We start from the raw sequence: 23960 nt of genomic DNA, 5'->3' as shown, positions 1-23960 counted from the left end.
TAGTGATACTGTAAACATAGCTCCCTAATTCTCTTCTAATGCTATTTCACAGCACTCTACTGTTTTCCTGATAACATAAAAAATTGAATATATATACATATATTCCAATAGAGTGTGTGTGTGTGTGTGTGTGTGATATTTTTTTCCCTAACCAGGCTATAAGCTCAATGAGGGCAAGGACTATATGTTGCCCATCATGACTCTATGCCTATTTAGTGCCTGGCATATTTGTTGAATGAATGAACAAACACTAGCTACTTTGTTAGTTCCTCCTGTTTCCATTGCAGAATTATTAAAACTAATTTGAATGGAGAAGGAAATTGGTTGAGTCAGGTATCTAGGAAGTTCAGGAGTCAGTTGGCTTCAATCATAGCTCTGTGGAGGTTAGACTACACTTCTTTTCTTCTTCTTACCCCTTCCGCTCTTCCCCTTCTTTTTCCTCTTTCTTTCCTCCCCATTCTCCCTCTTTTCCTCTTCCTCCTCCTTCTCCTTTTGCTCCTCTGTCTCTGCCATTTTCTCCTTCTGCGGCTGGACCTGCTCCACCTCCTCCATGCAGGGTGGTGAAGATGGCACAGGGAAGCTCTGGGATCTCTTGCCCTAGCTTAGCATCCCAGGGGAAAGAAATATATCTATTTCAACATCACTATTTTAATTTCAGGAACAGATAATTTTAGGGTTGGCCAGGCCTGTGTCCTATGCTCCCAGTGTGGCTGGAAGGGGGGTAGGGTACAGTGATAGGCAGCCCCTCTGAAACCATGTGGAAGCAGGGAATAGTGGTTTCCCCAAGGAAGGAATGATGAAAATAACATATGTCTGCCATAAATATTTTCTTAGGGAATTTTATTAAGAAGTAAAGAAGAGGCTACTTTTAATATGAAGCAACTTCCTGTCTTTTTGAATTAAAGTTCCTTAGATGGAGCTAAATTATGACCTTTTGAATTGTTTGACTTAGATCATAAACTTTTACAAGATGAAGTACACTTTATTCTTCGAGTCTCAAGGTGTTAACAAGTCTAGTGCAGTAATAAAGAGAAGCCCACCTACAACCTTTTACATCTATCTGTTCAGCAAAGCAGAGGACAGCAAAACATAGTTGGTTTATTTTGGCTTCCAGCCACATAGGAACTTTAGAAATTTGTCTGCTGATAAACTGTTTCGATGTTGGAGAGGAACTGTACTGCTCAGTAACTACTATGGGATGCAGATCCCCATTTCATGGAGAAAAAGCTGCAAGCAGCGTGCTCATTTGCTGTGCATATGGAAAAACATAGAATGCTCACCATTCACATGACTGCTAAAGCATTGAAAGTACTGATATTTCTGTACCCTCTATTCTCAAAGGGGGAAGTGGGTTTTCAGTTTTGAGCATTCGTTGATTTGCCTAGGTTCCTATGTTTGAAAGTTGTCTTCTGGGAAAGAAGTAATAATAAAATTTTTTTTTTTTTATAAAAGACCAAACTTTTCTTATCCATTGCTGCTTCAGGGTACTTTACTTTTATATCCTTCCCATATTGGCGTGAACTGTCTGAGAATGCAACCGTTTTGTTGTTGTTGCTGTTGTTGTTGTTATTGTTAATTTTTAAACAAATATTTTTGTAGAGATGGGGTCTCACTCTGTTGTCCAGGCTGGTCTCTAACTTCTGGCCTCAAGCAATCTTCCCACCTTGGCCTCCCAAATTGCTGGTATTACAGGTGTGAGTCATTGTGCCTGGCCTGCATCATTTTTTTAGAAATAGAGAATGAGTGTGACAAGTATTCTATTCAGTTGCCCAATAATGTAGTCAGATCAGATACTTAATTGCAGCTAGAAAATATTAAGTGGGTTCTTTTTTTTTTTTTTGGTCACAGGTCTTTTTTTTATATATAAACTTGATCTTAAGTAGAAGAAATAGTGAACTTCTCTGCTTTTTAAAGTTATAAATATATATGAATAAGAAAATACTGACAGAAATGAAAACAACCTCACATCCTGTACTTCCTGACATCCTCTTTTAATTTTGTAAAGTTTCCTGTCATTATTTTCCAGTGTATTTATTTTTAAGGAAGTGTCTTTAGCAAGAAGAAAGAGACAAGCACTGCTTCCCTCCCCCATACCCCTCCCTCTCTCCCTCTCTCTCTCTCTCTCACACACTCAGACACTCACATACATACACACACACACGCCCCTCAGAGATTTAGCAATTTTGCAGTATTATTATTCTACGATTCAGCAACCATGACCCATTTCTAGGTGGACACATAGATTTGGGAAGCAGTGGAGTGAAGCTTCAGCACCAAAGGGAAAGCAAGAGGTACTAGGTCCTAGATCTCTACATTTATTCATGGTGAAGGTGTGATGAAATAAACATGTTGCAATATCATTAGTTATTGTTGTTAAGCTACCATTCATTGAGCTATTGCTAGGTATTATGTGCTAAATGCTAAGTGTGCTGTCCTAAGTCCTAAGTACTTTACACGCACACACAGACACACACACACACACACACACACACACACACACATTGCAGGTTTGTAATATGCCCACAATTTTTTAAACCAGCTTTGTTTCTTTTTCTTTTTCTTTTTTTAGAGACAGGGTCTCACTCTGTTGCCCAGGCTGGAGTACAGTGGCACAATCATAACTCACTGCAGCCTCCACCTCCTGGGCTCAAGCAATCCTCCTGCCTTAGCCTCCTGAGTATGTGGTACTACAGACATGCACCACTGCACCTGGCTCCATGATTCTTAATATCAGAATTTCTTCTGTGGGTTAAGCCTGTGTTTTTGGTGGTCATGACCCATTAGTAAATTATGAAATTAATTTAATGAGTAGAGATAAATTCAATTCTATAACATCTTTGTGAGGTGCATTATATTAACCCCATCTGACAGATGAGGAACATCAGAGCTTGGAAGGTTAAGTAACTCACCCAAATTCACAGACCTTGTTAAATGTAAAATTGCATTTGGAGTCTTTCTGTCTCCAAAACCTTAACTACTAAAGCTATACTGTGCCATTTAACATATCTCACAGTAATTCTGGGCATATCACACCACAACTATAACTACATATAGAAGAAAACCTACCTTCTAATATATCTTATAAAAGAGAAAATAGGGTTTGTAAATTAGCAACCAGCCTGTATTGTATTGAATATAGGCTTAAAAGTCTAATGTGTATGTGCATATGTATGCATGTGTGTGTGTGTGTGTGCATGTGTGTGCGTATCAATTAGAGGGTGGGGAAAAACATTTATAAAACTCAGTACCATTAATAAAAACATTAAAATTCATTGGCATTCAAAATTCATGAAGGCCCTAGTCAATTTTCGGCTGTTATAGCAGAATACCAGAGATGGGTAATTTATTAAAAAAAGAAATTTATTCTGTTCATGGTTCTGAACGCCAGGAAGGCTGAGAGCATAGTACTGGCATCCGGCAGGAGTCATTCCATGGCAAAAGGATGGATGGCAGAAAGGGGCAGATGAAGCAGAAAGAAAAAGGGGGCCAGGCTCACCACAATTAACCCATTCCCATGATAACAACATTAGTCCATTCATGAGGACAAAGCCCTTATGACCTAATCACTTCTTAAAGGCCCCACCTCTTAATATTGTTACAATGGCAATTAAGTTTCCAACACATGAACTTCGGGAGACATGTTCTCACCATGGGGATGACTGACTTCTTAGGCAAGAGTTTCCTACTTTAAAAAAATGCATAATAATAATACTTTGTGTTTACACAATGCTTTCCAGTTTATACAGGGCTTTTCAAGATATCATGTGACTTTCAAACACGCTATGGACTTTATATGTGAGGCCTTCACATGGTACAGGCTGTAAAAGTGGTTCTAGCTGATAACAAGTAGTTATCAACAAGAAAGCTAACACATTTTTACCACAATCCATGTTATAAAAATGGTTCTTATAGATAATCTGCCATTCCCAGCTCTTAAAGAAGTAGCATAGCTGCCAAATGAATAACCAAATAGATATATTTAATGGGCTCTAAAAAGTCAAACATAAAACCAATTAATAAATTGGCTCTGGGACTCAAATAGCTTTTGCAGGAAACATCTTTACTTTCAGAAAGAACTATAATGGTGTTTCTTAAACACTTTTGCCATTTCAGAAAGATCCCCTGAAATTACTAGGAACACATCAGGTGTCAGCATTCATATATTCTCAGTCACTCTTCATTTTTTTAGGGGAAAGAATGTATCCAAATTGACACAGACAGAACTTCTTTTAGTTGGTGTTGGCTGTCATTTTATTCAGGTTTAAGTATGAGTCTAATTACCCTCAAAGGACTTTTTGACAAGTTTATCACATGACCACCAGAATTTCTGCTGTGGGTGAAGGAAGTGTTTTTGGTGGTCACAACAACTATCCATGACATCAATTTAGTGAGTACAGACAAACACTTTTTAAAAATGAAATAGAACAGAATACATAATATCAGAATGTGTCACTGGTAGTAAAGGTAAGTGTGTTTCATAGAACTTTTCCTGCAGTGTTGTGTTAGTCCCTTCTTGCATTGCTACTGTAAACCCCGAAAATCTGAGACAGGTCTCAGTTAATTTAGAAAGTTTATTTTGCCAAGGTTGAAGATGAGCCTGCGGCACAGCCTCAGGGAGTCCTGATGACATGTGGCCAAGGTGGCTGGGGCACAGCTTGGTTTTATACATTTTAGGGAGACATGAAGCATCAATCAGTATATGTAAGAAGTACATTGGTTGGGTCTGGAAAGGCGCGACAACTTGAAGCAAAGGCAGGAAGACTTGAAGCCGAAGCAGGCAGGGGGCTTCCAGGTCACAGATAGGCGAGAGACAAATGTATGGTTTCATTCTTTTGAGTTTCTGATTAGCCTTTCCAAAGGAGGCAATCAGATATACATCTATCTCAGTGAGCAGAGGGGTGACTTTGAATACAATGGGAGGCAGGTTTGCTCTAAGCAGTTCCCAGCTTGACTTTTCCATTTAGCTTAGTGATTTGGGGGCCCCAAGGTTTATTTTCCTTTCACATTATAAAGAAATACCTGAGACTGGATAATTCATAAAGAAAAGAAGTTCACAGCTCTGCAGGCTTTATAGGAAGCAATGATGCTAGCATCAGCTTGACTTCTGGGAAGTCCTCAGGAAGCTTATGATCATGGCAGAAGGCAAAAGGAAAGCAGGAAAGCAGGCATGTCACATAGTCAGAGCAGAAGCAAGGAGAGGGGGAAGGTGCCACACACTTTCAAATGACCAAATGTCTAGAGAACTCACTATTGTGAAGACAGCACCAAGCCATGAGGGATCCAAACACCCTCCCACCAAGCCCCACCTCTAGCACTGGGGATTACAATTCAACATAAGATTTGGGCAGGGACAAATATCCAGACTATATCAAGTGCCTATGTGTATATTCTGTGTATACTGAGTGAGGATACTTAATGTGGGTTATGGTTTTAAAAAGCTTTGGAAACCACCATGTTAAGGCATTATCACCAAAGGAATTTTAGTGAAAATATAGTTTTTGGGTGGATGTTTCAGAGCACACCAGACTTTTTGTTATGTGGAGTGGGGCACAGTGGAGAGAATTGCTGAGGGGTGAGGGATGTTGATGTCGAAAGTACAAAGGAGGTCAAATGAGCAAAACTCCACCTAATCCAGTTATACCTAGTGGTGGTCCTAGTCATGGCTATGGCTAATAAGATTTAAGATATACCTGTGGGTAGCACTGGCAGAAAGAAGGGCAAAAGGGAGAGGGACAGAGAGAAGAGGAAAAGAAGGCAAGAGGGAAAGGTCAGAGTGTTGACAGTGTGAGTTGGAAAAAAGATTGGGATTTATGTGTGAAAAAGAGGAAAAGGAGAGATAAGAGCAAAACTAAGAGACGTGCAAGATGAGGATTGGCAGATAGAATAACTTTCAGCTTTCAGCTGCCAGTAACGTAAGCTCAACTACAATGGCTCAAACAATAAATAAAAGTATTGATTGGTTCACTGGCTTGGTTATGTCACAAGGATCCACAGTGTTGTCCTCAGTTGCTTTCCCCTTGTGAATATATGATGGCTCTAGGATGGCTAAAGCAGGGCTGTGGGTCTGGGATGACTGGAAGAACAACTGGGATTATGTGCTTCCTTATCCCATTCAAGGAGCAAAAGGCTGGATTCCTGTGGATCTCTGAATGACAAGGGATAATTTTCCAGAATACCCAGCACTCTTCTGCATACATCTCATTGGCCAGACTTGAATCACATACCCATTTCTGAATCTATTACTGACAGATGGATGGCATTACTTAGACCATTCAGATGCCTTTCTGGAGCTGGCATCAACCTTTCCCAGGCACATGACTAGAAGGGAGGAAAGCAAAATTGAGGTTCATTAGGAACACAGGAGATGACTTTTTGCTGAGTAGGCAATCAACAAAGTTCACTGCACACAAGAATTTTTAAAAACGTTGGTAATATATCCTAGTGGCTATAGTAGATTTGATATGGAAAATTTCCATCAGTAAAACAGTTTCATTTTTAGAGTCCTATTATGTCATGTTCCTTCTCATAGAAGAATGCCTTTGAACGTATTTAAATAAACTTAAAGAAATCAAGTACAGAGAGTTTCTATTTTCTGTATATTTTACCACCAAAAGAAATCTCAATTTCTACCCCAAAATAATATGCTGTATTCACTCCCTAGAGACAATGCACAATGATTGACCTCCGTTGGAACACACATCATAATACAGAAGCACTAGCCATTGTGTAGAGCTTTACTTCTCTGCCTGATTCCCTCCCCCACTCAGAAGTTATACTTCAGCATTATCCTCCTATGTCCTAGCCAACTTTCTGCATCATGACACAAAGACATTGATGGTTAGGATCATTCTAGCCCGAAGAAAACAAGGGCAAAGCCAGCCAGGCTTAGATGAAACGCACACTGTTTGCTGAATGGCCACGGTGTTTTGAGATTTCTCTTTATGAAAGGCTAGCATAAAGTCAACAGCCCACAGTTGCTCAAATCTGTGCTTTAGTTTCATTGCCACCACCAAACACTTCTCCACCCAGGAGAATTACAGCTAAGTGTTGTTTTAACTACATCCCCAGGGGAGTATTGAGTAAGACAAAAAGCATGCTAGGTCAACAACAGATCTTTTCTGTAAAAAGGAACATTTCAGGAAAATTAAACAAAGTGTAGAAAAGCCTTAGCTTGCAATCTGTTGTTGCAAAGTTCAAACAATGGCTTTCCTCCCTACTTAGGCAAACACCAAGCAGGAAGCTCTGAACAGAAAAAAAAAAAAGACCGTCCAGAGCCATAGAAGAGAATAGCTCATGATGACAGTCATTGTTACTTCATTCCTATTTAGACACAATTAAGGCCATTAGTTCTTTAATTCCGATTCATCTGATTATTTTCAGAAGTTCTAGAGTGAGGACCTTACAATCCTAGAAATCCTACCTGATGAACTCTTAAAAATTGAAGCATAGCTTTTCAGTTATTTCAAAGCTCAGCTAAATCCCCGAATAGTTTGACTCACCTTCCCTTGTTCCCTGGCAACAATGTGCAGGTAAATTGCTCTACCTGGGATCTCTACTGATGGTAGGGCCTATGGGAAAACAAGATTCATAGCTTGCTCACTGGCGTTTGCAAATATCTTCTGGAGTTTGAAAACTATACCTTTCCTATGTGGACTTTGTGATTTTCTGTTTGGAAAATTTTGTTATTGTCCTCCTGCTTTTCTTTTCCTCTGCTGCATAATTTCAACATTCAGTTTTCCGTTAATCAATGTCATAGTGCCATCCCACAACAATGTCGGCTGAGCTCACTGCTGGCTGCCTTCATAGCGACCAGCTGAAAATATTATAGGACTTTTCCCCATGAGCCCACACTGAACAAAAGCACCTTGCCACTTTTTTCTGTTTTAACATTTGTCTACCCCAAGAGGAGCTGGGCAGAATTCAGAAAATATTTGTCATCTGGGAACAGAAATAAACAAACAGGTCATATGAGAGGCCTTATTTTTTCAGCTGCTCTACTGATTATCTCACTTTGTTGACTGATTAATGCCATTCTCCTCGCATAAGTCATTTATATTATCTCAGTTTCTAGTCTATGCTTCCTAAAGTTGACATTGCTAGGATGAGTAAATTCTTATAATAGGTGGGGATTTAGTGAGCACTGATATATTTGACTGAAAAATTTCTCTTATAAAGTGTTTTAAAAATAATTTAAAATTTCAAAAGCTCCTTAGGACATTACCTAGCATTTTAAGGAAAGCCTAGGACACTGATTTTCATTCCCTTCGGAGTTCTTCCAGCTCTAAAATTCTATGAATTTACGAATAGAATAGTTCCCCCTTATCCTTGAAAGATACGTTCCAAGACTTAGTAGATGCCTGAAACTGTGCATAGTACTGAACCCTAGACTGCCTATATTATGTTTTTTCAATCTGATAATCTAGATGGTTGCATCTACAGTGCAGATAACTGGACCAAAAGAGGATTCACCTTTGGAAGGGACTGAGCGGAATGCTGTGAGATTTCATCACACTACTCAGAATGGTGCACAATTTAAAACTTATGAGTTGTTAATTTCCAAAATTTTCCCTTAAACATCTTCAGATCGCGGTTGACTGCAGGTAGCTGAAATTATGGAAAGCAAAACCACGGATAAGGGGGGAACTACTGTATATACTTCCTAAGTCTCAGTATGAGATTCTGAATTTGTTTTACAAAGGTTAAATAAATCAGTTAAATATTGACTAGGTAAAGCAAATCTATGCATAAAGCAAAATAATAGTATAATTCTGTGATTATGTAATAATACCTTACACACAATAGGTACTAAAAAACTATTTCTTGATTCTTGCCAACTTTCACATTTTCGCATACCGGTTTTCTAACTATGGAAACTCTATGCAGTAGGATTTTCAAATAGGTGAGTCATTTTATAGCAATATATTTTATAGCTTATATAACTGTAATATGTTTGGAAGGAAATTTATTCCTTTAGTAGGACGAGATCTGTCATTCCTATCATCCTTCACAGGGTCTTCCTGTTTCACTTTATATGTGTATGGCATTATAAAGGCTTACTGGAGTGCTATTTTTTTCTTCCATTACACAGAAGTCAGATATTAGAAGAGAAAAATCCATAATATTCCTTCCCAGGAATATCCCAAACCAGGCAAATAAACAGAAAACCAAACGCTTTTGCCTTGTTTGACCTTAACTAATGCTAGTGGGGTTCAACATCTTCTCTAAGGTTCAGGCCCTTGTCTAGTTGGATACAGACCAGGTAATGTCCTCTTTGCTCCAATAAGAGAAAAAGGCATCCTTATTCCTCCTGGTTTTACCAGCATTCTCTGTATCTTTCTTAACAATCCCTGCCAATTTGCCCTGTCAATCACCTTCTAAAGCTTGCTGCCTGGTTCACATTTGTGACTCCTGACTTCCAGTAACCTACTGAGTCTACCAGGTACATTCAGACTGGTCTCCCCCTGGACACCCCTCATCATCATCACAGTAATAATACCTCCCACCTATTACTATGTGCCAGGTAGGCAGCATGCATAATGTGCACTATCTCAATTAAACCTTACAACAACCCTATGAGGCGAATACTGTTATTCGTTGCTTCAGGTTACTAAGAAAGCACATAGCAAATAAGTGGTAGAGGCAGGACTTGAACCCAGGAAGTCTCCCAAATACTATTCTCCACCTCCTCTCAACTCTTGCTCAAATGGAGAACTGAATAGGAGCCACTTGGGTAACAGCCAAGCTCCCTAACCATATGGCATTGTTCCCATCTGTGGAAGGGCATAGGTCCAGCTGCATAGAATGATGTTGCCTTCCGACAGTCTTAACTATCTTAGTGGCAAGAGGCTTTATTCATTTTCTTTGTACTCAAAATTAGCTTTTATTTTTTATCCACACACAAAGCCACAGATAGCCCAGATTGAATTCATTATGGGCTATCATGTCCCCTGTCATTTGTTTATAAGAAGAGCTCTGGCCTGGCCTTAGCAACTTTTAGGTGAAGCCATCTTAAAAAAAGTCAAGAGCCACAGAAATAGAGTTCCAAAAATGACAAACATTGCAAGCATTCATTTTATACCCACACAATCTTTATTTTCCAATTTATGTTAGTTGAAAATAAGAACAGTAAGAGAGCTCAGAAGAGAGTGGATCTTTAGAAATACTTCCAACTCTCTATAGCCAAAAGCCAAACATACTCCTACATCCTTATTTCATGCAAACTAGATAATATAAAAAAGACTTGGAAAATGCTTTATAGCTGTGTGTAAGCTAAAAAACCTACATAATCACACACAAATGAATGGGAGATATGAGTAGCAAATACAGGGCCTATGTTCTTTACCATAGAAATCGAAAGGATAAAAGACTAAAGTGTGGATTCAATTAAGAACTTAGTGGTGCCTTTTAAGAGGTGGCATTTTCCAGTATGTATCTCAGGCAGTCTGAAGAGTGATACCACAGAGCAAATGAAAGTCTCTAAGGGGAACTATTCTGTCTTGTGGTGAAAGTCAAGGCAAGGTGAGAGATAGAAGCAGATTTGTGGGCCAGGTGCAGTGGCTCACGCCTGTAATCCCAGCACTTTGGGAGGCCAAGGCGGGCAGATCACCTGAGGTCAGGAGTTCGAGACCAGCCTGGCCAACATGTTGAAACCACGTCTCTACTAAAAATACAGGAATTAGCCGGGCATGGTGGCAGGCACCTGTAATCCCAGCTACTCGGGAGGCTGAGGCAGGATAATCACTTGAACCCGGGAGGCGGAGGTTGCAGTGAGCCGAGATGGCACCATTGCACTCTAGCCTGGGGTACAAGAGCAAGATTTCATCTCAAAAAAAAAAAAAAAAAAAAAAGTAGATTTATGGTTGCCAGGGTTCAGGTCAGAAATATTGTAAAGTAAGAGGGACCTTCTCACTTGGTGAGAGCAAAAGTCTTAGCTTGGTAGGAAAGGAACTATCTAGCTCCTGTCTGAGTGACAGAAACAGGAAGGATGAGCAATACCCCTCTCTGTATTGCATTTCGCCTGTTAGGAAACCACGAGATGGGGCATATGATAAACCCAGTCTGCTCCTGTCTCAGTGTTCTCCTCTGGAATCTTGAACCACACAGGAGTTTTCTCAAATGAGCAGACTGTCTGATTCTGGAAACTGATCACCCACCCAAGTACGAGGTTCCAGATGGCAGGGATCTGGTCTGTTTCGTACACAGCTGTATTGTGAGGACCTGGGACATAGTAGGTGCTCAGTGAATATTTATTGAATTAACATTCAAATGCACACGCCACAGAGCCCAATAATTTGAGAGTAGCCCAGAAATATTTGGGACTTGTTTTGCGCTTCACCTAAACAATGATGGCAAAACAAGAAAAAGGAGGAGGAGAAGGAGGAGGATGAGAAGGAGGAAGAGGTCATTGGTCATCTGCTGAGTTATTTTGTTCATATCCAGTTTGTGTTTGTGGCTTCCTTGCAGAAAAGATGCCAGAAGATTGTAAAGGAATAATTGTGTGTTTCTGTGTATGTGTGTGCATGACTATTCTTATTGATGTATGTATATCAAATCATGTTGCTATATCTATGTCTGTGGATGACTTTAATTAACCTTTTTTCAACCCTGCTGAAATGAAAGACTTTTCTAATTCTCCTGATTTAGAAGTAGTTATTTAGAATTATAAGAAGTATGATTAGCTCACAAACAAAAGAGCCCATCTTTGCTAATAATAGTGCTAATAAGAGAAAGGTAATCTGGTAAGGCCAATCCTCTACTCCAGAAATCTCAGGACATCTAAAATTGGGAGTTGGTGGCCATGTAAACAAATTCAAATTACCTTCCAGCAAAAACCTCAAACTACTTGTTTGAGATGGTTTTGGCTGGAAGACGTGAATCCAGATCAAAATCAAAAGCCACAGAAATACTGAAATAGTTGAAACAGAGACACAGTCATTACAGGAAGCTTATGAAGGTTCAAAGGAGGTTAAAAAAAGAAAAAGAAAGAAAAGGAAGAGCTGCAGCAAGAAACGCTTGTGGCATTCATTGCCCATCCCTACTGGAAATGTTGACGATATCCTTTGAAGAGGAAGAGGAAGGAGTTCGAGGTGCAAAACAGGCAGCCTAGACAGTGACAAAACAGGAAACAGGAGTGCTGATGAAACTGAACTGTGAATTGGGAAGACAGCAACGCATTAAAGCCACAGGGCTGTGAAAGACACCCGAAAAGGACAATGTAAAAGTGGCGAGGGACTCAGAATGAACTATGGATTAAATAAGCATTGACAAATAGATAACGAAGTCTAAATTTTCTTATTGAAATGACCTAAAAACAAACTTAGTCATATTATTATCATTCTAGGAATATTCTATTGTACTAGAATTGCATTGAATCAAATACTGTTTGAAATAAATGGATAAATTTATTTCTGTTGCTAACATATAGAGATATCTCATAATGGTGTTGGTTAATAATAATAGGTAACAATTAACACATTGCCCACAATACTTTATAGGTAACATCATTTAATCCTGACAAATATTTTTTTGCATGTTTTTTTGAGACAGGGTCTCCCTTTGTCACCCAGGCTGGAGTGCAGTGACCTGATCATGGCTCACTGCAGCCTTGATTTTCGAGGCTCAAGAGATCCTCCTGCTTCAGCCTCCTGAGTAGCTCGGACTACATGCATGCCCCACCACACCTGCCTAGTTTTTTTTTTTATTTTTAGTAGAAACAGGGTCCCACTATGTTGCCCAGACTGGTCTCTAACTCCTGAGCTCAAGTGATCCTCCCGAAGTGCTGGAATTACAGGCATGAGCCACTGCATCTGGCCAAAAAATCTTAAAAGGTATATGATATTAACACTTTCAATTTATAGATGAAGTCTCTGAGGTTGTATGATTTGTTAAGGGTCAAGTTACGGGCCAATGTAGAATAGTTTATGACAATAGCTTCCCACTCTTGACTCCAGAGCCTGGGTTCTCTGTGCCATTTGATCAATACATGACATGACATTCTACTGAGCACACCTCTGGCTCATTTCCATTTCCATTTGCTCTGTTTACCAGAATTGTTGCTATGTCTCTTTGCCAACCTTTAAAGAGAGAGATAATGGGCAGCAAAATGCCCAGAATTAAGGAACAACCCAAGGAAGATGAAAGAATCCAAGATAATAAGGCCCAGCGTCAAGTCGGTTATTACAGATTGTAAAATTCAAGTCCCTCATTAGAGTGAGTAAATTTTTGACCTCTAATTAAAAGTCTTGCTAAAAGAATTTTAGCAGGTTAGTGACAAAATCCTTGGACTAAGTAGAGAATGACCAGTAAGTTATTTTATGTACACTTATTTAATAATATAGCATTACTTTTTGAAGATTACTGTGTCAAGAGTCTAATGTAACAGCCTTATTATAACTTAGAATATTGATTTGAACATCAGCATAAAATAAGGCACCCCTGAATTTTTCCCAACCAAGAAAAATGTCCTTGTACTGTGGCCACAGCACGTGTATCTTTCCCTCCCTCCCTCCCTCCCTCCGTTCCTTCCTTCCTTCCTTCCCATCTTTCTTTTCTTTTCTTTTCTTTTGGAATCTTTCTCTGTCACCCAGGCTGGAGTGCAGTGGCACGATCTTGGCTCACTGCAGCCTCCGCCTCCTGGGTTCCAGCAATTCTCGTGACTCAGCCTCCCACATAGCTGGGATTACAGGCGCCCACCACCATGCCCAGCTAATTTTTGTATTTTTAGTAGAGACAGGGTTTCACTATGTTGCCCAGGCTGGTCTTGAACTCCTGGCCCCAGGTGATCCATCCACCTCAGCCTTCCAAAGTGCCGGGATAACAGGCGTGAGCCACCGTGCTCAGCCAGCATGTGTAACTTTCTAATGTAACTTACACTCTTGACACAGTAATCTTCAAAAAGACTGTCAGTTCTTTTGGCATTATTATTACTATTTGACATTATTGTTATTATTCATATAATAACAAGAACTTGGTGTGGTTAAGTTCTTTGTCTAAGGTCACATAACATAGTAGATATTTCAAATTTCTCCAAAATATTTCATCCAAAATTCATACTGTTTTCCAGTAAGGTCCAAATTGGATTAAATTTAAGTTTATGTCACTTTAATGCAGTTGTTTTTAAAGAAATAAAAACTTTGCATCAGAATCCAGAGCATATGTTTCTCATTTGGCTGCCATTCCTGCTTTGTGGCATGCAGAGTTCACTTCCCCAATCAGGACAGTTTTGGATGGCTGCTGCTCTTTCATAACCCAGCTGGTTTGTAATCCTCGTTGGGTTAGGGAATCAGCCCCTCAGACACTATTGCTCAGAATTCTTTAAAGTCTTAAGGCAGATTCTCTCTGGGTGCAGTAGCTGACACCCATGATGTGCTCTAACACTTGGGACAGTGGGGTGGGAGGATCACTTGAGCCCAGGAGTTTGAGACCAGCCTGGGAAACATAATCAGACCTCATCTCTAAAAAATAAAAAATAAAAAATTAGCTGGGCATAGTGGTATGCACTAGTAATTCCTGGGGGTCAGGGGTCAGGGGCTGAGGCTGAGGCAGGAAGATCTCTTTAGCCCAAGAAGTCAAGTCTGCAGTGAGCTGCAGTCACACTGGTGCACTCTATCTAGCCTGGATGACAGAGTAAGACCCTGTCACACACACAAAAGGCAAACTCTAAATGAACAGAAAGACCTACATATACTTATATGGATGAAGGCAACACAGAACCCCAAGAGGCTTCCACTCAGAGCACAATCATGTTGTTGGGAATTTGAGGGCAGATGTAGAAAGATACACATGCTGTGGCCACAGTGCAAGGACACTTTTCTTTGTTGGTAAAAATTCAGGGATGCCTTATTTTATGCTGATGCTCAAATCAATATGCTTACTGGTAAATGCTCCTGGGCTAAGGCTGTTAGAAGATGGAACGCTGTTAGCTTGGTTCCATACAGAATGGATTTCTAGATTTCCATAATTTTATTTGATTTGGATTAATGGGGCTCGAATATATTCATGTGATAAGACAACTGAAAATCATGTTGCTCTTTGTAGGATAAAATGAAATATAAATACTTAGATTGTTAAAAAAAATCCAGTATATAATTATGTTTTGAATCATATACTATTGCATACTATTATAGGAGAATGATAATATTCTTAAAACCAAAGGAATATGTAAAAGGTATGGAGAAAAATGTGTAATTGAGAATGTTCTATCCATTAACATCTTTTTTCTGTAATATTTTGTGTGGAAAAGATAGCTAGTTGCCTAACCTTGATTCTTATCCCAGCAGAATCTCTCTCAAGACAAAAACTACATTTCCCAGTCTCCCCTGTGGCTAACTGTGGCCACGTGACTAATCTCTGTCAAAGATATGAAAGCATAATTCCTAGATAAAATGTCTAGAAGGGCTACTTAACAGAATTTTACTCAGCTGGGGGTGATACTTTCTGCATCTCCTTCTTATTTTGGCTTGCAACGCAGGTGTGATAACTGGAGCTTCAGCAGCCCAGAGATGACCTTAATAATAAAAGCCATGTGTTAAGATAATAGAGAAAAGAGCCTGGGGGTCCCAGATGATATTATGGAGTGGCCATAGCTAGATAGTTTCTCTTCCAACTCCTTTTATCTGAGGAAAGAAACCCCCAAATTCCAGCTTGCTTTAGGCTTTGGTAGTTTGCTTTTTTTATTTTTATTTTTTTAATGTGCAGCAAAACCTAATCCTGATATATTAGCAATAAAATCCTCTACTCCCAGTCCTAGCATTGAATTTCAGAACCCAAACACCTAAAACTACTGATAATCAGTATAAGAGTATAGTTTGAGAACCATGAGTTTGGTTCTTGTCTGTGGATTTTCACTGAAAAAATTATAAAAATAATTATTGAAACTAACTTCTATTTTTTATCTTTGTAAGTCTTGCTTTCACTGAAAAAAGAAAAGAATAGGTAAATGGCACTGGATCTCATTTGCATTTTCTTTCTCTGTCTCTGTCTGTCTCTCTCTCTGCCTCTCTCCCCAAGTAATATTCAGCAATGATGTAAGTTTTGTTCTGGACAAAGTATTTATTTGCTTATTTTTCGCATATCTATCTAACACTTTAAGTTCATTAAGTATACCCACATAATTATCTCTTATGATTCTCATAATAGATCCTTGAAGTAGGCAAGACAAACATATTTCCATTTCTACCAAAGTGGAAACTGGGTTTTCATCCTCATTACATCAATTTGAGGCAGATGGGACTATTATCTCTAACATATATAAAGCAGAATCATGAAACGATCACATCATTTGACCCAGTGCCTTGAATACAAGTTGGCATTCAATACATACTTGCTGGATGCCTGGATGAGTGCCTGGGTAAGTGAGTGAATAAGGAAAATGATGCAGGGAAATTAAAGGAGGTATCAGAGTCACAACATTGGAATTAAAATGAGGGGTTTTCACTTCTATTCTAGTTCTTTTTTCATTAATTATACCATGTTGCCTCTCCCTAGAAATTCATTCTTCAATTTGCTGAGTTGTCCATTTGAGTGTACTATGCGTGGAAGGCAGTTTTCAGATGGTCATCAATGGTGAACTTCAGCTGATGTCCCAGCACAACATTGTACACACCACAAAACAGTTTGCTTCCACTGGCAGCTCTCCCAATCCTCACATATTAATGCTTTGCCAACAGCTATTGTCTTTGACAAGTGACTGTGCTGGCAACATAGCATTTCCTTAAACAAAGCCCTTCACATGGATAGCCAGCAAGGAGTCCCATTTCTAGCTTTGCCTGACACCCTCACACAGCTAGAGTATTTGTTTTACTTGGGAAAATGTTCCAGGAGGCTCTGTGCTTGTGGTAATTGTTGTGGTTTAACAACAGTTTAAAGATTTGAACTAGGAAACATAACAGCCCCAGTGGATCCTAACATTTAGAACATTTTCTTTCTTCTGAAGGAGCTAAGAAATAAACAAGAGCCAGAAAAATCTGAAATTATCACCCTGGGTTATTCTAAGATGTGTGTCTGAAGTGAATTTACATTTTTTTTTTTTTTGGCAGACAACTGAGACAAATATTAAATGGTTTCTCCTAAGTCACCTAATTTGTCAAGCTATTAGCTATAAAGTCTAGGTCAGGGTGTTCAAGGCTTCCCTGGGCCACATTGGAAGAAAAATTGTCTTGGGCCACACATAAAATACACTAACACCAATGATAGCTGATGAGCTTAAAAAAAAAAAATCGCAAGGTGGGGGGAGGGGGGAGGGATAGCATTGGGAGATATACCTAATGCTAGATGACGAGTTAGTGGGTGCAGCGCACCAGCATGGCTCATGTATACATATGTAACTAACCTGCACAATGTGCACATGTACCCTAAAACTTAAAGTATAATAATAATTAAAAAAAAAGAAATTCCAAAAAAAAAAAATCGCAAAAAAATCTCATAATGTTTAAGAAAGTTTACAGATTTGTTCTAGGCCATATTCAAAGATGTCCTGGACCGCATGCAGTCTGTGGGCCGTGGGTTGGACAAGCTTGGTCTAGGTCCTATACTACTCAGTTAGCTAGTGGATGGAATTCTAAGCCTGCCATTTGCTGGCTGTGCAAAATTGGAGAAATTAATAATTCTCTCTGAACCTCAGTTTGATTTTTTTTGTTTTTTGAGACAAGGTCTTGCTCTGTCACCCAGGCTGGAGTGCTGTGGCACGATCATGACTCACTGCAGTCTTGACTTCTTAGGCTCAAGTGATCTTCCCAGATCAGCGTCTTGAGTAGCTGAGATTACAGGTGTGTGTCACCATGCCCAGATAAATTTTTAATTTTTTTGTAGAGAGAGAGTCTTGCTGTGTTGCCTGTGCTGGTCTCAAAATCCTGGGCTCAAGCCGTCCTCTTGCCTTGGCCTCCCAAAGTGCTGAGATTACCAGCATGAGCCATTTCACCAGGCCCGAACCTCAATTTGTATATATTCATAACTGGAATAATGTTTCTTGACTCAAAAGTTGTCAAAAGTTTAAATGAGATGTAAGGGGTCTAGAAATTTAGAAGTCACTCAATTCCATGTTAGTTTCTTTCCTTCCCCCACTAAATCTATTTCTAGAACCCCTTGCCATATTCTGTGACCAAGGAGAAGCACTGAGAAATCCAAAATAAGCTTTATCAAAGCATTCTAATTTGCTTTAGTATAGACAAGTTTAAAATTTCCCATAACATGTATAAATCGCAAAAATACCTAAGAGGATCTAGAAAACAATTGGCCTGGTTTACTTCACCTATGATAATTCTGGTTCTTTGGTGTATTATACTTTTGGCCAGGATTCTGTAATAGGACTCAGAAAATTGAGTGAAAACATCTTGGTGCCAATGACTTTCTCACAATCTGGACCCAGAAGTCCTTACCTATCTATGCCTTTTCATAGCATGCCCGTACTTTATTCAGCAAGTGTATTTGAAGCACCAAATATGTGCCAGGCACTATCTAGGTGCTAAGTATACAGCAATGAGCAAAATAGATAAAAGAACTGTCTGTCAGTAGGGACAGGCAGACAATAAACCAAATAAGTGAGGTCTGTTGGTGAGTGATAAGCATGATGGAGAAAAATAAGGTAGAAAGAGAGACATGGAGTGTTGGGGGCAGGAGTTTGCAATTAAACATGGTAGGAAAGTCACATGAGAAGATGAACAAGTAAAGACATAAAGGAGGTAGGAAATGAGCTCTGCAGAAATCTGGAAGAGCAGAAAGCATGGGAAGTACATAGACCCTGAGGCAGGAAAGTGCCTGGCATATTTATAGAACAGTAAGAAGGCCAGTGTGGCTGCAGCAGAGACAAACAAAGGAGAAAATAGCAGGACATGAAGTGAGATGGGTAAGGAGATGGGGAGGGGGCAGATTGTGTATGGCAATTATAAGGACTTTGTATTTTACTCTGAGTGAAATGGAAGTATTTGGTACGTTTGAGAAATGACATGATCTGACCTATGTTTTAAAAGAACTATTTCAACCGCTGGGTTGTGAAATAGGCTGAAAAGCAGTGAGATCAGCAAGGAGATGGTTGCAGTATCCAGTGAGACATGATTCAAATATTTGCTGATGGATGGGATGTGGGGTGTGAGAGACAGAGAGAAATCAAAAAGGACTCCAAGTTTTTTGGCATGAGAAAGTAAAAGGATGGCATTGCCTTCAACTTATGTGCAGAAGACTACAGGAAAAACAGGTTTGGAGGCAGATCAGCAGTCTGGTATTGGACATACACATTTGAGATGATTATTAGTCATCCAAAGAGAGATGTCATGTAGGAAATTAGATATCAAGTCAAGACACATGGGAGAAATCTGGGCTGGAGATATAAAAATGTGAGTGTTGTCAACCTATACATGGTATTGAAAGAAAAGAAGACAGATATTTATGTGCATAGAGACAGGCAAGTGGGTAAGATGTGGTGGAGGGAGCTTGTGGAAGGTCTCTACTGCATGCTTCAATTTTCCCAGTGGAATGAGAAGCCAGATTATCCATAGGGAGTTTCTAGTTAAGGGACAGGAGGAATGGCACACGCCTAGCTGTAGAGTAGGAGTGATTCCCAGTAATAACTGCCAGACTACTAGTCTTTATCTGGCCTAAGTTTCCCAGACTCTGGAAGTCTAGGGCTCATTCTGTCAGTGTCTCTCTTTGGTCCACCATCCCAGGTCTCAGTTTTTCTCACCTGTATCTTTGTGGTAGGGTAAACATACAACGTGGCTCTTTCCTAAACAGGGACTTTAGTATCCTGGCTCAGAGAACCTGCTCTTCCAAGTCATTTGAATGTAGCCTGCCTGGAAAGAAGAAGAAGGAACCATAGAGTTCGACAGCTTCAAACCTTGCTCCATGTTTTTTTACGTGAATCCTAGGGAAACAATTTTATTTGTGGTAAAAGATTTATATGTACAGATGTCCATAAGTGTTATTTATAATTAAAAAATGTGGAAACACTCTAAGCGTCCCAAGAAGGGGAACTTTTAAATAAATTGTCATACACCTGTAAGATAAAATATTATATAGGCATTAAAAGCAATGTTTACGACAATGCTTAATAACATGGCAAATGACTATAATATAATGTTAGATAAAAAATTAATATAGAGGTCAGTTGGATTGTGAGAGATTTTCTCACTCTAGGAAGATTCTTCAATCACTATGTCAACAGACACAGATGTTTCCCTTTCTTCCTACGATAAAGATCAGGGATCCAAACTTGTTCGAAAAGTTGAAGAGCCACCATTTGTTCTCATTGGAATGGCAGGCTTTCCAGCAATTGTTCCATAAGGATTATACAAATGGAAGAGCAGAGGAAATGCTAAAATGTCCCTTCTCCTGATCCACATGTGTTGTAGAAGCAATGACTGTTGGTATGGGCTGTTCTGTGTATTAGGAATTCTGGGCAAAGCCTAAGCCTTGGAAGGAGGATGCTGTCTTGATCTTGTGAGAGGACCTTACTTTAGTTAGACATCTCATTATTGAGGTTACATGTTTATGTTGGAAATAAATTACTTGAGTGGGTTCAGACGATAACACGGTATTTTGAATACTGGCTTCCTTTCTTGCATGCTTGATTTGCCTGGTGACCAAATTACTAGTGACTAGTTCACTAACTAGGTCATTCAGGGAAGTCAAGTTAACACAAAGGAAACATGTCACCTAATTCCACTTGATGATGTTAAAACTTTAAAACCACCTTCTTAGACTGTAAAGATTAAATTAGGACCGGGTGTGGTGACTCATTCCTGTAATCCCAGCACTTTGAGAGGCCAAGGCGGGTGGATCACTAGAGGCCAGGAGTTTGAGACCAGCCTGGCCAACATAGCAAAACCCTGTCTCTACTAAAAATATATATATACACACACACACACACACACACACACACACACACACAAAATTAGCTGGGGGTGGTGACACATGCCTGTAATCCCAGCTCCTTGGGAGACTGAGCCATGAGAATCCCCGGAACCTGGGAGGCGGAGGTTGCAGTTACTGTACTCCAGCCTGGGTGATAGAGGGAGACAGAAAAGAAAGATGAAAGAAGGGAGGAAAGAAAGAAAGAAAGAAAGAAAGAAAGAAAGAAAGAAAGAAAGAAAGAAAGAGAGAGAGGGAGAGGGAAAGAGAGAAAGAGAGAAAGAGAAAGAGAGAAAGAGAGAAAGAGAGAAAGAGAGAAAGAGAGAAAGAGGGAGGGAGGGAGGGAGGAAGGAAGGAAGGGAGAAAGAAAGAAGAAAAAAGAAAAGAAAGAGAAAAGAAAGGAAAAGAAAAGAAAAGAAAAGAAAAGAAAAGAAAAGAAAAGAAAAGAAAGAAGAAATTAGTTCTGAAGAAGATAGCTGGCCATCCCTGAAGTATTCCCAGTTTGCTGAAGAATTTCACATGCTTTGTATGTTATATAGGAGTCTTATCTGCCCTGGTTCATCTAACTTTTCTTCTTCCTGTCTTGTGAACTGGCTGTCTCTATTAGAACTCTTCTGAAACGTGCATGGAATACATTAACAACTTGTAACGCCTCTCACAACTCTTAAGTGTATGTATGTGTGTCTAAACCGAATCAAGAAAGCTTACAATAGAGCTTCATAGTAATAGTATTTATTTCAGAATCATAATTGTAAACATGAGAATAACTTAATTATGAACTCCAGTTTAGCTCTTTTATAAGTGCAGAATTATATTTTAGCTGCTGTTATATTAGAATAATTTTTAAATGTCATCCTGTTTTAAGCACTCATGCTAAGGTAAGTGAAGAACACTTTTTAAATTTTCTCCAGAAGAATCATAAACAAGAAACTAAACAAATTACCTATAATGAAAGTGACTAATGAGCAAGCTGGTTTGGCCAGATACTATACACAAACTTTGATAAAAGGCAAAATGCTTAATTTATATATATATATTTTTAGATGGGGTCTTGCTCTGTCTCCCAGGCTCTAGAGTGCAGTGGCATGATCACGGCTCACTGAAGCCTTAACTTCCCAGACTCAAGCAATCTTACCACATCAGCCTCCAGAGTAGCTGGGACTACAGGTGCACACCACCACGCCCAGCTAATTAGAATGCTTTATTACACTTGTGAAATTTTCTTGTCTAACCTGAATTTACATTCTATAGTGATAACATAGCATACGTATTGTTATTAAAGTGACTATGTAAAAAAATTAATATAAAACCGTATATACAATATGATTCCAATTTTTTACTTTCATATGTGCAGAGAACACAGAATGAAAAGAAGTATTCCTAATAATTATTTGTCAGTGGTCGACTTGGGTTTTTTTCTATGTTATATAGTTCTGTGTTTTCTAAATATTCAGTCAGAAGCAGATATTTTTCTTATAATTACATGTTTAAATTATGGTGGAGAATTTTCAGCAAATATTAAAATAAGGAACTCCTTGGGAGGCCGAGGCGGGCGGATCCTGAGGTCAGGAGTTTGAGACCAGCCTGGCCAATATGGTGAAACCCCGTCTCTACTAAAAATACAAAAATTAGCCAGGCGTAGTGGTGGGTGCCTGTAGTCCCAGCTACTTGGGAGGCTGAGGCGGGAGAACTGCTTGAACTCAATAGGCGGAGGCTGCAGTGAGCCGAGATCGCGCCACTGCACTCCAGCCTGGGCGACAGAGCGAGACTCCGTCTCAAAAAGAAAAAAAAAAAAGGAACTCCTGAGTTATCCCCAGTCCTCCTTGGGTCACTCTGTCCAGCTTCTGATTCCTCTGCTTATTTTAGTTGCAGGCTTTATGAGATCTCCCTAGTATTTGGTACCTCATTCCTAGACTAAGTGGTCAAACGTGTGTAATGGGGCAAAAGGCCTTAGGATGTTGAATAATCGCTGAGCAGGTGGTAAACCTGTGACACTGATGTGATGGATGCAGGAGTGGTCTCCTTGCAGCCCCGGAGCCCTTCATCAGAGTAGGATTTCACCCATCTGAGCTGGCAACAAGCCCTGTTATTCCCAGGACATCTAGAATTCATCAATTGTGCCTGGATTGTTTATTCACTTCACTCATGCTCCTGAATTCTTTGTAGCCCAGTCATTTCCTGTTTAATTCTCTCCAAAGTTTCCCCCTTTGGCCCAGGACTAAAAATTATCTGTTCTACAGTGCATAAAATATTTTTCACAAAGGTAAGCCGTTAGTTATGTATTAGTCTGTTCTGGAAAAAAAAGTCAAAATAGTTGAGACCTACAGTTAGTCCATGTGATCTGGAAGTGACCAATAGTCATCACAGGGGGTGCACTTACCTAAATCGAATCCGTGTGTATCATTTTCTGCGTTGGTAAGTAGATCCACGTTTTCCTTTGGGAGGCTCACTTTAATATCCTTCTGCTTCTTTAAGATTGGGAAACCACCCAGGCCTCCCAGCTGTTGGCAAGCAACACTCTGACTTCATGTTGTTACTCAGCATTTTGTTCCTTATTGAAATGTCTGGCTCTGCACAACCGGTTTGTAAAGTCTGAAGATCCCCTGGCCATGCCCAGAAACAGCAGCCTCAGGAAGACAGAACTGAAAAGAACACACAGTGAGAAAGAGAAGGGCTTTACAGCTCCGGTCAGCCTGACTCAAACCTGTGTTAATAGCCCAGACTCTTGTTGCTCCATCCAGCCCTTCCTCTCTCTTCTAGTCACAATCCTACCCACCCTTCTAGTAGGAACTCAAAAGCCACCTCACTCAGCCTAAATTAATCTATCCCTCTTCTGTGTTTCTTACAATACTTCTATTTATTTTGTCTTACAAATTTTCCTTGTATCATACTTACTTATGTATGTATGTCTTCCTACGAGGTTGTAAGTGTTCAGGAAAATTAGAATGATCCAGTTTAGCTTTTATCCTTCTCCTTGAGCACAATGCCTTGTACTTATTAAATGAAAATGCTTGAATTGCATGGAATTGAATCAAAATCTAAGAAAATAATCTGCTTTAGAATAGATCTGAGAATGCTGAGTAATGCGCAACTCCTGCCTTCTTTGGGGGGACCTGAAA

General features: G+C 39.6%; 1 long non-coding RNA gene and 1 pseudogene across 2 annotated transcripts in view; one reads left to right on the top strand and one right to left on the bottom strand.

The window, feature by feature from the left end:
• LOC134758332 (uncharacterized) overlaps positions 1-23960 on the bottom strand; it is a 39041-nt gene extending 15081 nt beyond the window's left edge. For both annotated transcript variants that reach the window (XR_010133400.1, XR_010133401.1), the window contains exons 1-2: positions 23222-23960; positions 19676-19784 (exon numbers count right to left, since the gene is read on the bottom strand). This is a non-coding gene — a long non-coding RNA (uncharacterized lncRNA). The remainder of the gene's footprint in view (positions 1-19675; positions 19785-23221) is intronic.
• On the top strand, positions 20146-20434 carry LOC109026473 (HIG1 domain family member 1A, mitochondrial-like; annotated as a pseudogene).

This window comes from Gorilla gorilla, chromosome 3 (genome assembly GCF_029281585.2).
Source record: "Gorilla gorilla gorilla isolate KB3781 chromosome 3, NHGRI_mGorGor1-v2.1_pri, whole genome shotgun sequence".
In the NCBI taxonomy this organism is placed as follows: Eukaryota; Metazoa; Chordata; class Mammalia; order Primates; family Hominidae; genus Gorilla; species Gorilla gorilla.
The sequence above is the reverse complement of the archived record's forward strand: the minus strand, read 5'-3'. Positions and strand labels throughout refer to the sequence as shown.